The sequence below is a fragment of the Podarcis liolepis genome (assembly GCF_965112155.1).
Source record: "Podarcis liolepis genome assembly, chromosome: 11".
Taxonomy (NCBI): domain Eukaryota; kingdom Metazoa; phylum Chordata; class Lepidosauria; order Squamata; family Lacertidae; genus Podarcis; species Podarcis liolepis.
Window position 1 is genome coordinate 11,585,580 of NC_139565.1, and position 13,666 is coordinate 11,599,245.

Below are 13,666 nucleotides of genomic sequence, written 5' to 3' on the forward strand. Positions count from 1 at the left end.
TGCATTGTATATGCATTATAACACTGTGGCACCGAATGGCTCTGTGGAGTTCCATTTTTGCCAAGCCAATTTCTCATACAAAGTTTGCAGCGTGTTTTCCTGAGACGCTTCTTTGAAGTGTCTATATCCAGCCTTTGCCTCTGTCTTCACCCAAAAGGAAAGCAGTGCCCAACCTGACGATAACAGAATACAGTGGTACCTCGGGTTAAGTACTTACTTTGTTCCGGAGATCCATTCTTAACCTGAAACTGTTCTTAACCTGAAGCACCACTTTAGCTAATGGGGCCTCCTGCTGCTGTTGCGCCGTCGGAGCACGATTTCTCTTCTCATCCTGAAGCAAAGTTCTTAATCCGAGGTACTATTTCTGGGTTAGCAGAGTCTGTAACCTGAAGCGTATGTAACCTGAAGCGTATGTAACCCGAGGTACCACTGTAAATGATGCAAGAAGGGAGCTGAGGTGGTAAGGGAACAGCTTGCTACTTTAAATAAATTCACATCTCCAGATGAGCTGCACCCAGAAGTTGTAAAGGAGCTTGCAAATGTAATCTCAGAGCCTCTGTGTATAATCTTTGAGAATTCTTGGAGAACAGGTGAGGTCCCTGTGGAGTGGAGGCACAATTCGATGATTCTATCATCTTGGGTTTATGGACCACAATAAAGCTGTGTGTGTGTGTGAGAGAGAGAGAGAGAGAGGAGAGAGAGAGAGAGAGAGAGAGAGAGAGAGAGAGAGAGAGAGAGAGAGAGAGATTCTATGACAAACACATCATTTGAATGTAATTTGAACATTTTCTTGGCAAAAACAAGATCTCACAGGTGGGGGGGGGGAGTTTCTCCAAATAGGCACATTTTTCAAATAAACATATATTTTGATACAAGGATTTCTCCCTCAATGGACTAAAAGTCAGTTGTTTCTGATAACATAACATTGCTTTGGTCTTCTTTTAAGTTTTAGCCACAAATTGTTCAGTAAACACAGATATCAAGCAGGCATTTCCTCAGGCAGTTAATCCAGCTTTGACCATACTGTGGGTCTTGTGGGTTCCAGCTATGCAGGCCATGTTGAATTGCAACCTTTTGCATTAGCAGTCATAAATGAATCAGTTCCCGCTGAAAGATTTCTCCTACATTTCAATGAGTAAAAAGCTGAGGTGGCTGCATTGAAAATTTCCTGGCACGTGTTGATTTACTAGAATACCTTAATGTAATTGTTTTCAGATATATATGTGGTATTTAACACATCCACATTTACATAAAGATTTTTGTTTAATCTGTGGAAAGTCTTTAGCACCCTCTAATGGTAAAAACCTGTTATCCAAAACCATATACAAAACCAAATAATCAAGAGAACTTCACTGTGTTCCGTTACATTTGTGGCCGAATACACAAACTAATTGACCTTCAATGTGCGTACAGAATTTGCAGACAGGATGCAATTTATAAAATGCCTACATGTGAGAGTCAGTTGTTCAAAATCTAGTACCATTGAAACAAAGGAGGTTTCTGGATAGTTTCAAATAAATCATCAATAGATCTGGGGCAATGGGCTGTAAGAGAGAGATGGCCATGAATCTCCTCCTCTTTCTGAACAAAGTCCCTCTCTTTTTCAGAATTTTTTGAACACGGTCTGAACTCTCTGTCCTCTCCATTGTTTTTTGTAGAAGTCCATCTTGTGTGTTTACAGCTGAGATGCAGTAAATAAAGTTGTGCAAACTGCAAAATGAACACACGCAAAGAAACACTTCATATATCAAAAGACTACCTGTCACGGGTGACGGTCGGGTCACCAACTGTCATCAGACAAAGCGTGTTCTCACTAGCAGAGAGCACGTGTTGCGGTTGGGGAGCAGGCCACCATCATGACTAGGCAATTTTGGGAACCCAAGATGAAAGGGTTAATTGGGTCGCTGGGGAAATTTGGGTGTTGCAAAATTGGAGGAGGGGTTTAGAGTCTATAAATTGAGGAGCTAGACTAGGGGACTTCCTCTTGGCCGTTTTGCATCGGATCACATGGAGCACTTGGACAATCTTCTCATTGTCTGGTTACATTTCTTTATTTCTTTATCTCCCCTTTCTTTTTAATCCTCTCTAGTCCCTTAAATAATTTAATTCCCCCCTTTTCCTGTTCGATTTCCCACCCCACCCCACCCCTTACCCTGCCCTGTGGGAAGATTCTCCCTGTATCTGTGGCTTGCCTTTCCCAATAGGGAGAGAGAGCCCCCGTTAGGGGCTTTCTTTCGCAAAAAGGTTTCCCCCATTTCTCTAGTCAGGGCTGTTCCCAGATTAGCTGGTATCACTTTCATTTATAGTATCCCCGGAGATTGGCTTTATTTTAGTGTGTGCAGCGCTGTTGGCCAAATTTTAAGCTAGCCTTGGGTGGGAGCACTAATTTGAGTTCCTTTAATATTGTTATGACATTGCTCGCTATAGGAATGTATCTGCTTGCAGGCCCAGTTGCTGCTAATGTATATCTGAGGCAGACAGAGGGCCCCAGAGGCTCCCTGTGCCTCCAAGGACTATGAGCACTCTGTATATGCTCTTGAACTATGCTGTTTCTGAATGAGTTTATTTTCTTTAAGTTTGTTTTGCCCTGATAGTGGCGACTGCCATTTTAGAGATGAGCCATTGTGGCTTAGTGGCTAAAGTGTAGGACTAGGACCCGGGAGACAGGGTTCATATCCCCCTCTTAGCCATTGTCATAACAAAACAAAACAAACTGCTCCTTTTGGGCTATTCTGTTGCTGGGTAGTTTGGCCCATTTGTGATAGAAGAACTTTGGGTTTCTTGAAGGGGTGCTTCCCTCTAAAAGGGCAAGCAGGGGTACCTGGACAAGCTGTGGGCTACCTCAACTCTGCTATTTCACTGGAAACATTTATGCCTGGCCTAGCAGGTGATCCTAGGGGTTTGCCCTAGAATTCGTTGGCCTGGAAGCGTTTCCAGCCTGAATAGTGTCCCCATGTGGTCCATGAAGCTTTGGTTTCACTGGGTCAGCGCATAGTGCCGGTAATGCCTAGGTTTCAGGATTGGTCCCTGTATGGGACAGCTGCATGCTCCCCCATTGCTCTACCTGGACACTTAGGTCCTTTTGGTGGTTACCTCACTGCGAGGGATGTAACGGGCGCCACGTTTAAAACATGCAACTGGGAGAAAGCACCTTTGTGTGCCTGCATTGCAGTTTGCTCTGTGCGTTGCAGAGCACGGCGCTGCACGGGCTGCAATTGCATTGCATTGCGTGAGAGATTTGCAGTTGCATTGCACGGAGGGTGTGTGCATTGCATGGAGGGTGTGTGTGCGTTGCACGGAGTGTGTAGTTGCATTGCACAAAGTGTGTTGTATTGCACGAAGTGTGTTGTTGCATTGTACGAAGTGGGTTGCTGCATTGCACGAAGTGGGTTGTTGCATTGCACGGAAGGTGTGTGCATTGCACGGAGGGTGTGTGCATTGCATGGAGGGTGTAGTTGCATTGCAGAGAGTGTTTTTTTGCATTGCACAGAGTGTGTGTGCATTGCACGGGGTACATAGTTGCATTGAACGGAGGGTGTGTGCAGTGCACGGAGTGTGTAGTTGCATTGCATGGAATGTAGTTGCATTGCATGGAGTATGTGCATTGCAGGGAGTGTGTTTTGTATTGCACGGAGTGTGTAGTTGCATTGAATGGAGTGTGTAGTTGCATTGCACGGAGGGTTTATGCGTGCATTGCACGGAGTGTGTAGTTGCATTGCACAGAGCATGTTTTTTGCATTGCACGGAGTGTGTAGTTGCATTGCACTGAGTGTGTAGTTGCATTGCACGGAGTGTGTAGTTGCATTGCATGGAGAGTGTGTGCACTGCACGGAGTGTGTGTTTTGTTTTTGTTTTGTTTTGTTTTGCATTGCACAGAGTGTGTGTCTGAAAAGGAAGCTGGCTCGGTGGCAGCTTTGTCGGGACTTCTTTAGGGGTTCTGGCCAGCGTCGGCCCTGTAAATTTACATATCATGATGGCAGCACAAGATGCCCCCTGCCCAAGCGGGGCTGGAAGCTGGCAAGCAATACCTCAAGACCTTTTGCCCATATTCCCATTTATTTAGGGATCCAGTTGGATATCGTTGCTACAACATACCACTTGCCTATGGAGAAGCTGTCTGCCTTGAAGGAAGTTATTTTGTAATACTTCCTCTGTAGCAAGTGATGCTTCATCAGATCCGATCTTGCTGGGTCACTTAATTAATCTTCCCACTAGGCCAGGCTGCCTGAGGTCCCCTTACCTTTGTGTACGCCTACCAAGTGTGGTGAAGGCAGATATTCAGGCGATGGTAGCAATTCCTGCATGTATGCAATAGTAGTTCGCCATGGCAGGATACCTTGAACCCGCACAGGGATTTTCATGCTGGTGCTGCTGGATCTTTGCCCTTTGGTTTTAATTCAAGGGCTGCTGGTGTGCAAAGCTATGGCCTCAAGCCCGGTGTGGTGAGGCAATCATGTGACATAACTTTTCTTGAGTTTTCCCCATTGTAGTAGCAGTTCACATGTGGCCCGAGGAGTTCAGTGACCATCGGATCGGCTTTTGGTTTGATAACCAGGTAGTGGTGAGCATCTTGGCAAAACAGTCCTCACGCTCTAGCATAGCCTCTGCCGCCCTGCTCATACTTTCGAGCTGCGCCGCTTAAGGTTTAATATTGTGCTTTCTACTCTCCAAATTACGGGATCCTCTAACAATGTCGCTGACACTCTATCCCACTTTCAGATGAAGCGCTTCAGATCCTGGGCTCCAGACTCAGCTATTGCCAGACTTTTCCAGACCACCTGTGGCATTTTGACAACAATTAGTAATTACAGAGAGCGACAGCTTCCATTTCCCCTTCTGCTTTTACCTCTTATGGGAAGGATGGATTTCTTAGCCTTAAGCTGGCAGTCCTCGGCCATTCAGATGAATTGGCCCCCATCCTCTGAGCAGATCCTGCAGTATTTGGTCCACCTGCTGCAGATTGGGCGTGCTGTTATAACTATAAGAATTCAGTCCGCTGCAATGTCTGTTACTCTGAAGCTTTAATTTTCAGAGACCCTTGCATAAAGTTTGTAGTGCGCAGGGCCTTGGAAGGTTGGAATAGGCTCCAACCTCATAGGACAGTGGGCAGGAAGTCGGTCAATTTTACCTATGCAGTATCTGCAACAAGTTAAAACTTGTCTGCTGGTTAAGATCAATGCAAGACTCCTTTCAGTAGTCCATTGCATTTTCGCACTGAGGGTTTGGAAAATGGTTGTTGGAGCCAGTACGGGGCTGAGAGTCTGGAGGCTTATTGCTTCAGGACTTTTCCTCATCCTTTGGAGCTTGTCATTAGAGTTGGGAACTCCAAAAACAGACTTAGTGGGCAGGAGTGCCACAATCAGGCTTCCCATTACAGATGAGGAGGGCCCTTGCACGGTTATGGATACCCGAAAAAATTGGCTTTTCATTCCCTGGGGGGCTGGCCTGCTCCTAGTGCATGAAAATGGGTTCCTGTTAGCCAGGCATCAATGTGCTCACGTTGTGCACCAGTTATTACGGCCTGCGGCTTGCTTACCACTGAACACGCCTCATTCCTTACGATTAGGTGCTGCTGCAAAGGCTGCACACTGGGGGCCTGGCAGTAGACAGGATTGTGAATACGGGTCATTGGAAGTCTGACGCTGACAAGGGTTATATCAGGAAGTGTCACAATGATGTCTGTGCTGATGCTTGTCTGTTATTTCCTTTTTTCATAGGAGCAGCTGTGCACATTTGGGCCACAGCATTGTACACTAAGCTGGCAAGCATGTTGACGAGTTTGGACTGGGGCGCCATCTCAGTCTTCCTGCCCAAGTGAACATATACCGGATGTCCAGATGGGGAATGCTTGGGAGGAGATCCTTCCTTTGGTGTGGTCGGGTGTGACCTGTGCAGGTCCTCCCACAGTGCTGGTGGTACAGCTGGGCGAGAATGTTTGCTGTCTTCCTCCAGCATAAGTTTGCATTCCTGCATGCAAGAGGGCTTGGATTGAGTTGATGGCAGCTCTCCCTGGACTCAAAATAATTTAAGGCATTGGTTCAAGGTGGTCTGGAGGGGGGGTTGGAGCACCTGTCCCCTCCAATGTGCAAAGATATTCCATTCAAGGGAATCCAAGGATTCGCCATGCTTTTGTCACCCCCTTTCGAGGGCTAGGGCCACGCAAGAGTTCCTGGGAGCATTTGGGGGTGAGCTTGAGTCTGATCCTGGTTCATTGCTCCCCCACGCTGTTTATTTGTACTGACAATATGGTGGGGCCCAGTTGTCAGTGCTGCCCTGCCGAGGTCAGGTGCAGCTAGTCAGGAACCAATGCCTAGACAAACTACCACCGAGCAGGCCAGAAAGCATGTTAATAAGGCGGTGGACAATAGAATAAAATAAATAAAGTAAATAAAATAACAAATAAAATAGGTCCTTGCTTTAGGTGGGTTCTGTAATATTGCACCCTGCTATTTTTTTTTTTCAAGGCAGTTGCCCCCTTTAGGGCAGATGGGGTGCATCTTTCCCCTATGGGGAACGACACCTGGCGGGATGCGATTGCCTTGGGATTCATTGCTCCCCCACAATGTTTGCTGGTACTGACGATATGGTGGGGCCCAGTCATCAGTGCTGCCCTGCTAAGGTCGGGTGCAGCTAGTCGGGAACCAATGCCTAGCAGGCACCAATTTCGAAGGTGATGTGGAAGGCGATTCTGGCTTGTGGCGGCACAGCTGGTGATTTTGCTCCCCATTCATTTAGGATTGGGGCTGCCTCGACGGCAGCTCACTGGGGCTTGTCAGCCGCCAAAATAAAGGATTTGGGCCGCTGGAAATCGGGTGCGTTCAGAGGTTATGTTCGCTAACATAGTTTCTTACATTGTTTTTTTATTTATTTATTTATTTATCTCAGGTTTAGCAGCTGTCCGCATCTGGATGGTGGGGCTCAGCATCATCCACTGGGCTGGTGTAGCAGCACGACAGTCGGAAAAGGGTACAGGTCTTGGCCTTCCTCCACATATTCAGTTGTCTTGGCTGTCCAGACGGGGAATGCGCTGGCCGGAGCTCCTGCCTCGGATCCGGAGACAGTTGCTAAGGGAAGGACCCCCATCGGCCATTGTGGTGCAGCTGGGTGAGAATGACCTGGTTTCTACGGACTGTTTTTCCCTGCGTGCTGCAATTTTAGCGGACTTGGAGACGCTGCGGGCTCTGATGCCAGTAGCGAAAATTTTTGGTCAAGGCTGCTACAACGGCGCGCTTGGAGGGGCAGTCGTTGCCCAGCCGCCATTGAGAGAGCCAGGGGCCGCATCAACTCCGCAGTGACGAGAAAGGTCTTGGAGTTCGGCGGCGATGTGATTTTTCATCCTGAGATTTCTTCTCAGAGGCCAGATTTATTCCGAGATGATGGCGTGCACCTTTCTGCTTCGGGTAATGAAGCTTGGCTAGGTGCGGTGGTGGCCAAGCTGAGGTCTTGGCTGGGGCTGTGAGTGGTTTGGCGGGGAGCCGTGGGCTCCATGGCGGTTAGGCATTGGTTAAATTGGTGCTTGGAGGGGTAAGGTGCCTATCCCTCCAAATGATGCGAATGGGAATTCCGTTAAAGGAATCCAGGGGCTTGCCATCCTTTCGTCCTTGTCCGTGGAGCCGGACTTGGGCCGGGCAAGACCCCACCGGAACATGAGGGTGAGAGGTGTTGGACTGCATTTACCCAGCCTCATTTCTCCCCAATACTTGTTTCCCACGCTGGCTTCCGGTGGTGTCCGGAAGTGCCAGCGCTGTCCTTGGGGGGGCAAGGACATAGTCATAACCAATGCCTAAGCAACCACTCACATTTTCTGTATTTAAATAAAGTTGTGGCCAAAATTATGCCAAAAACCTTAAACAAAAAATTAACGTGTGCTGTGTGAATTTTTTTTGGGGGGTGGCACTGCGGAACTCAACACGCAAAGCGTGTTCTCACTAGCAGAGAGCACGTGTTGCGGTTGGGGAGCAGGCCACCATCATGACTAGGCAATTTTGGGAACCCAAGATGAAAGGGTTAATTGGGTCGCTGGGGAAATTTGGGTGTTGCAAAATTGGAGGAGGGGTTTAGAGTCTATAAATTGAGGAGCTAGACTAGGGGACTTCCTCTTGGCCGTTTTGCATCGGATCACCCGCCCCCCCTCCCTTTTATAGGGTGGTTCTTGGGTTCATTTGACCTTGCTATGCCTGTCATGGGGTCGTTCGCCTTTGAGCGGGGGCCTGGTAGGAATTTTGCCATTTGGCTGATTGGCTCTTGCCACTTGGTTTTTGCCTACTGCGTAGCAAATCGTCACAACTTGTAAGGTTGGCGGTTAGGCATTGGTTAAATTGGTGCTTGGAGGGGTAAGGTGCCTATCCCTCCAAATGATGCGAATGGGAATTCCGTTAAAGGAATCCAGGGGCTTGCCATCCTTTCGTCCTTGTCCGTGGAGCCGGACTTGGGCCGGGCAAGACCCCACCGGAACATGAGGGTGAGAGGTGTTGGACTGCATTTACCCAGCCTCATTTCTCCCCAATACTTGTTTCCCACGCTGGCTTCCGGTGGTGTCCGGAAGTGCCAGCGCTGTCCTTGGGGGGGCAAGGACATAGTCATAACCAATGCCTAAGCAACCACTCACATTTTCTGTATTTAAATAAAGTTGTGGCCAAAATTATGCCAAAAACCTTAAACAAAAAATTAACGTGTGCTGTGTGAATTTTTTTTGGGGGGTGGCACTGCGGAACTCAACACGCAAACTAAGCACACGAACTGCCGAAGACAATGCCAGCTTGAAAATCTTTAAAAATACACAGCTGTTGCCCTTTGCTGTGCTAGCCAGGGTGTGGCACAGCATTATTACAAGGCAGACAAAGACATTTCTAGCCTAGCATATCTCTGTGTGACATTATGAACGGGGCACATGCCCATTTACAAGATGCACACAGCGAATGTTTTGTGCTAAGTTTACTGAAGCCGTGGCAAACAGAATGCTCGGCTGTCTCAATTGCTCGACTACAGAGAATTTGCCAGCCATCTAAATTACTTCTGAAAGACTGAACGCATTTAGGAAGATAATCGAAAAGAGCGGCCAGGTAACAGCTATCACCCCGTAACAAGAGATCAAGGCCGTTTATGATCAGCCCAGCATCTATTAAACTTCTTTATTTCCTTTTCCTCAGTAGCCATTCAAACTTGAGTTGCAAGAAAGCATAGCAAGACGTGCTATCCATCTGTCTCGAGAGAGAATGGTATAATACAGACTTACCTTCCATAACATTTTAAACCTTTCTAAGCATGTGAAATTCTTTCAACGCTCAGGAAAACTACTGTATTTTTTGTGTATAACACGCACGCCCCCCATGTATAAGATGCCCCCTATTTTGGGGGACTCAAAATTAAGAAAATGGGGGGAAATTGCCCAGAGTTGCTGAGCTTTTTTGGGGAGTGGCCCAGAGTTGTTGAGCTTTTGCCGATCACCCGCCCAATTGCCGCAGCTTCAGCCAATCAACACCAGCCCTTGCCGCAGCCACCAATAACACGCCTAATAGCCACTGACGATCTCCAGCTCGCAGCAACAACCAATCCCACATCCCCCCTATGCACTATCCGTGTATAAGACGAGCCCCAATTTTTAACATGATTTTTTAATTTTAAAAACCCTCGTCTTGTACACGGAAAAGTACAGTATATAGAAGTCTATATTTTGTAAAAATAGGAACCAGGTATCTGATTTTAAAGGCCAAGCAACACACCCTACTTAGGACCAAACTAGACATGACAGGCCAGCCAAACATATTTTTGTCCCCCGCCCCCATTCACTCTTCACAGGAAAGGAAGCATGCAGAGCAACTGAATGAGACCTCTCTTATCCCCTGCCTTGCCTTGTTGCACTCTGTGGTTTTAAGCAATTTTCTCCCAGCATGCATGGTGAGAGAAGCAGTATCTCAGCACAAGCTGTGCTCCCAACTCATGTATGTCTGTTTGAGCATCAGGTCATTTCGGGCATATAAACAAAGCACAGGCTTTGACGGTAGAGTCTGCCCTCAACAATGTCAAAAAGAGCAACAACTCCACAACAACAACAACAACAACCCTACTGTTAGGATTCTTGCCCCGTGTTGCAGTCATGGGATTGGTTTTATCACATGACGGTGTATGTTTTCATTCTACATCGTGGGAAGTGACGGAGACAGGATGTTTTTATTACTGTGTTTCTGTGATGTAGGAATGTTGTCATTTGTTCTCTCTCTTTGCTGTGTGATGCTGAAGAGGAAGGAGCTGAGTTACGATGCTCCGAGTGTGTATATGTAAATAAACGTAATTTAGCCAAAATGCTGCGCTACTGAGTCTGTCACTTGAACTGCCAACACTCTGAAGAAGAAGTGAAGAAGAGTTTGGATTTGATATCCCGCTTTATCACCACCCTAAGGAGTCTCAAAGCGGCTAACATTCTTCTTTTCCTTCCTCCCCCACAACAAACACTCTGTGTGGCGAGTGAGGCTGAGAGACTTCAGAGAAGTGTGACTGGCCCAAGGTCACCCAGCAGCTGCATGTGGAGGAGCAGGAAAGCGAACCCGGTTCACCAGATTACAAGTCCACTACTCTTAACCACTACACCATGTTGGCTACTAGTCCTACTAGTCCTAAAGTGTGCTGATGCCTCTTGGTATCAGTCGCTGTGATGTTCGGGCTGCAGAAAGACTTTTAGTCTCCCAAATGACCAACCAGGAGGGAGAGAACATGCCAGCCGGGCATGTGTCTCTGCTGGGTGCCTACTTGCGTGTAGGACGCTCCTGACACCTACACCCTAACCGTACCGCAGCTGAATATCTGTAAGGGGGATGGGGAGAGAGCAACTGAACGTAAAGGCCAGTCACTGCTGTGACAGGGTCTGGAAACTCTGTGATTTACAATGGCTGATCCTAATAAGAAGGAGATTCAATTCCAAGGTAAAGAACTCAGTTTTGAGGAAGTGTTCAACCCTCTGTATATAATCCTGGATTCATGGATTAACCACATTGACTCAGGAGTGGAGAATGAAAACGGTACGTCCTGCTACAAGTAATTTCATTTATGCCTAGCCACTCAGTTGCACATTTTTTAGTTGATACAAATTTCTCCCACTGAAGATCATCTAGGGTATGCCAAATTAGGTGCAATATAGCGCATGAGAAAGCCCGCTAGAATTCCAGCAATTAAAAGTAAATGTAACTTCACATTGATTATAATCCTTCCCCGAGATCACCCAAATTGCATACAGTTTCTTTCTAAATTAGTCTTAATTAGCATCCAATCCAAATTTAATAAGGGGAGTTATTTCATGTATATAATTGTTCATAGGCAAAACATTGTGCAATAATCATCATTAGGATGGAACACATTTGTGTTGCTCAGGATTATTTAGCAGTCTCTAGTGTGGAACTGATTGTCAGAAAGTCAGAAATTGCATGTCACTTGAAGAAAAATGGGGGGGGGGTGCTTGCAGATTTCTTGAAGGAGAGTTTGACCTCCAAACAACACAACTTTCACAGGCCCAGCCTCTGCCCAGTCACCTTCCTGTCCCTGTTGCCCAACCTTTCCCTGTTCACTTTCCTCTTTTCAACAGGAGAGGTGAATGTTGACACTCAAGGCAGTGCCCCCAGGCTGGCTTTGAAACTGCACTTTCAGGGACAGCATGTGAGAATTCAGCTTCTGCAACACCCCATCACATCACAGTCAAAGACATAATTTCACAAAATAATAACCAGTCAGATCATTGAGTAAGCCTTCTGTGTGTCTGGCATTCAGCCTGACCAGTCTTTGTTGCAAAGCCAGATCCTTCTTGGGGTGCTTCTGGATGGGGCTGGGGGGGGGGACTTAATTTGTGAATGGGTTATATTATACTGAAAGCAGGTCACTGTAAACAGGTTTGTTCATTTGTGTGCTTACCGGGTATTCCCAGAAAGAGTTGATCTAGCTTAAATTGGAGCATTTTGATGCCAATAACATCCTGTAGCTGCCACAAAAAGCTCAGGTGTGTGAGGAGCACTGTTCCATCATAAACACCTGTCTGGAAGCATCCCTGCTCTTTTGTTCTTTGATCTAAGTAACCGAGGAGATAGGACGTACTAGAGTTTCATGCCAAGCTTCACCTTGCTTCTTGGGTCCTCTGCTGTTCAGTTGGATCTGAGGAGCACATCTTTCAGAAGATTGTAGTTACGATTCTAAGAAGATTGGATAAGACCCATTGCACTGCAAATAGAACAACTGGAATACCAGGAAAAATTCTGTTCCATTTCCATCTTTGACAGATGCCATGTAACCTTAGCTCAAGCATTACATGGTGCCATTTTTGAAGCAGCATATCGCCATCTTCCACAATGTTCTTGAGAACTTCATTTCAGTTTCCCAGCAGCCTAGCCTAGCCCATCATGCTGCTTTTTGAAATACTATGTAAAATAGGATATTACAAGAGGAGTGCCATTGTTTCAGCCCTTCAGTATTTATGAGTTACTTCCTTGTAGATTAACAGTTTCCTTTGCTTTGTCATCCTGCAAACATATTTTATGGAATGTTTTTACTACTGCTTTGAAGTTGGCAAATCTCCCAGAGAGATACACAACTAGGCGTTATCTGGAAATAAACATGAAATAAAGCAAGCACCCACTTCTGTTCAGCTTTATAGCCCACAAAACGCCTTACGTTTGACAAGCAGAAATGTGCAGGCCACTAAAGTAATAACAATGGATCTTCTCTAGCAAAGTTTAGAATTCTGCTATGCTGATGTTAAGCCAACATGTATATCTTGGCTTAACAATATGAATGAGCTCCATGGTCCTACACATAGCAGCTTTGATCCTCCCTTTATGCAAGCTAGGATGCATGTTGGGAAGTCTTGGTTAGCTATAGTTATTTATTTCGTGTGTTTATTATGATTATATATTTGTCCGGCCTTTAAGGATATAGAAACCTATCTAAGGCTGCTCGCAAATAAATTCTAGCACTTTAATAAAAATCACAAGAGAAAAAATGCTAAAACATTACACATCACACACATGAAACATTGTACTAAGCTTTCACCTGGGTGAGAATCATCTCATAGTCTTTGACAGCATTGACTCTGCAGCCTTCAAGCAAGCAGACTTGCCTTATTATCGCTCCCTAGCATCCCACTGCCAGAGGATTGCCTCCTTCCATTCACCACTTTGCCTCCTCCAAGCGGAAGAAACCTGGGCAGTGCTGAATGTCACATCCAATGCCAGGTGTGTCCTGCTGGAAATAAAAAAGGGCTTTCCCCTTGGCCTGCCTTTATACCCACTCAGTTGCCAAAGGCTTTTGTGACATCACAAGAAACCCACAGCCAATGGCAACAGCTGGGGAGGCATCATCTTCATTGCTTTGAAGATGGGTGGGTGGACCTATCAGTGATCGTGTGCTTATTTATTCAGGACACAGGTGGTGCTGTGGTCTAAATCATGGAGCCTCTTGGGCTTCCCAATCAGAAGATTGGCAGTTCAAATCCCTGCAACAGAGTGAGCTCTTGTCACTCTGTCCTAGCTCCTGCCAACCTAGCAGTTCAAAAGCACACCAGGGCAACTAGATAAACAGGTACCACTGAGGCGGGAAGGTAAATGGAGTTTCTGTGCATTCTGGTTTCCGTCACAGTGTTCCGCTGCATCTGAAGCGGTTTAGTCCTGCTAGCCACATAACCCAGAAA

General features: G+C 46.5%; 1 long non-coding RNA gene across 1 annotated transcript; it reads right to left on the reverse strand.

Moving 5' to 3' along the window:
• Window positions 1-550: 550 nt before the first annotated feature.
• LOC310688521 lies at window positions 551-13,198 on the reverse strand. Its single transcript, XR_014517001.1, has 3 exons — window positions 13,030-13,198; window positions 12,079-12,500; window positions 551-660 (listed from the first exon to the last, which is right to left on the reverse strand). It is a non-coding gene; the product is annotated as an uncharacterized lncRNA (long non-coding RNA).
• Between the last annotated feature and the right edge of the window lie 468 nt (window positions 13,199-13,666).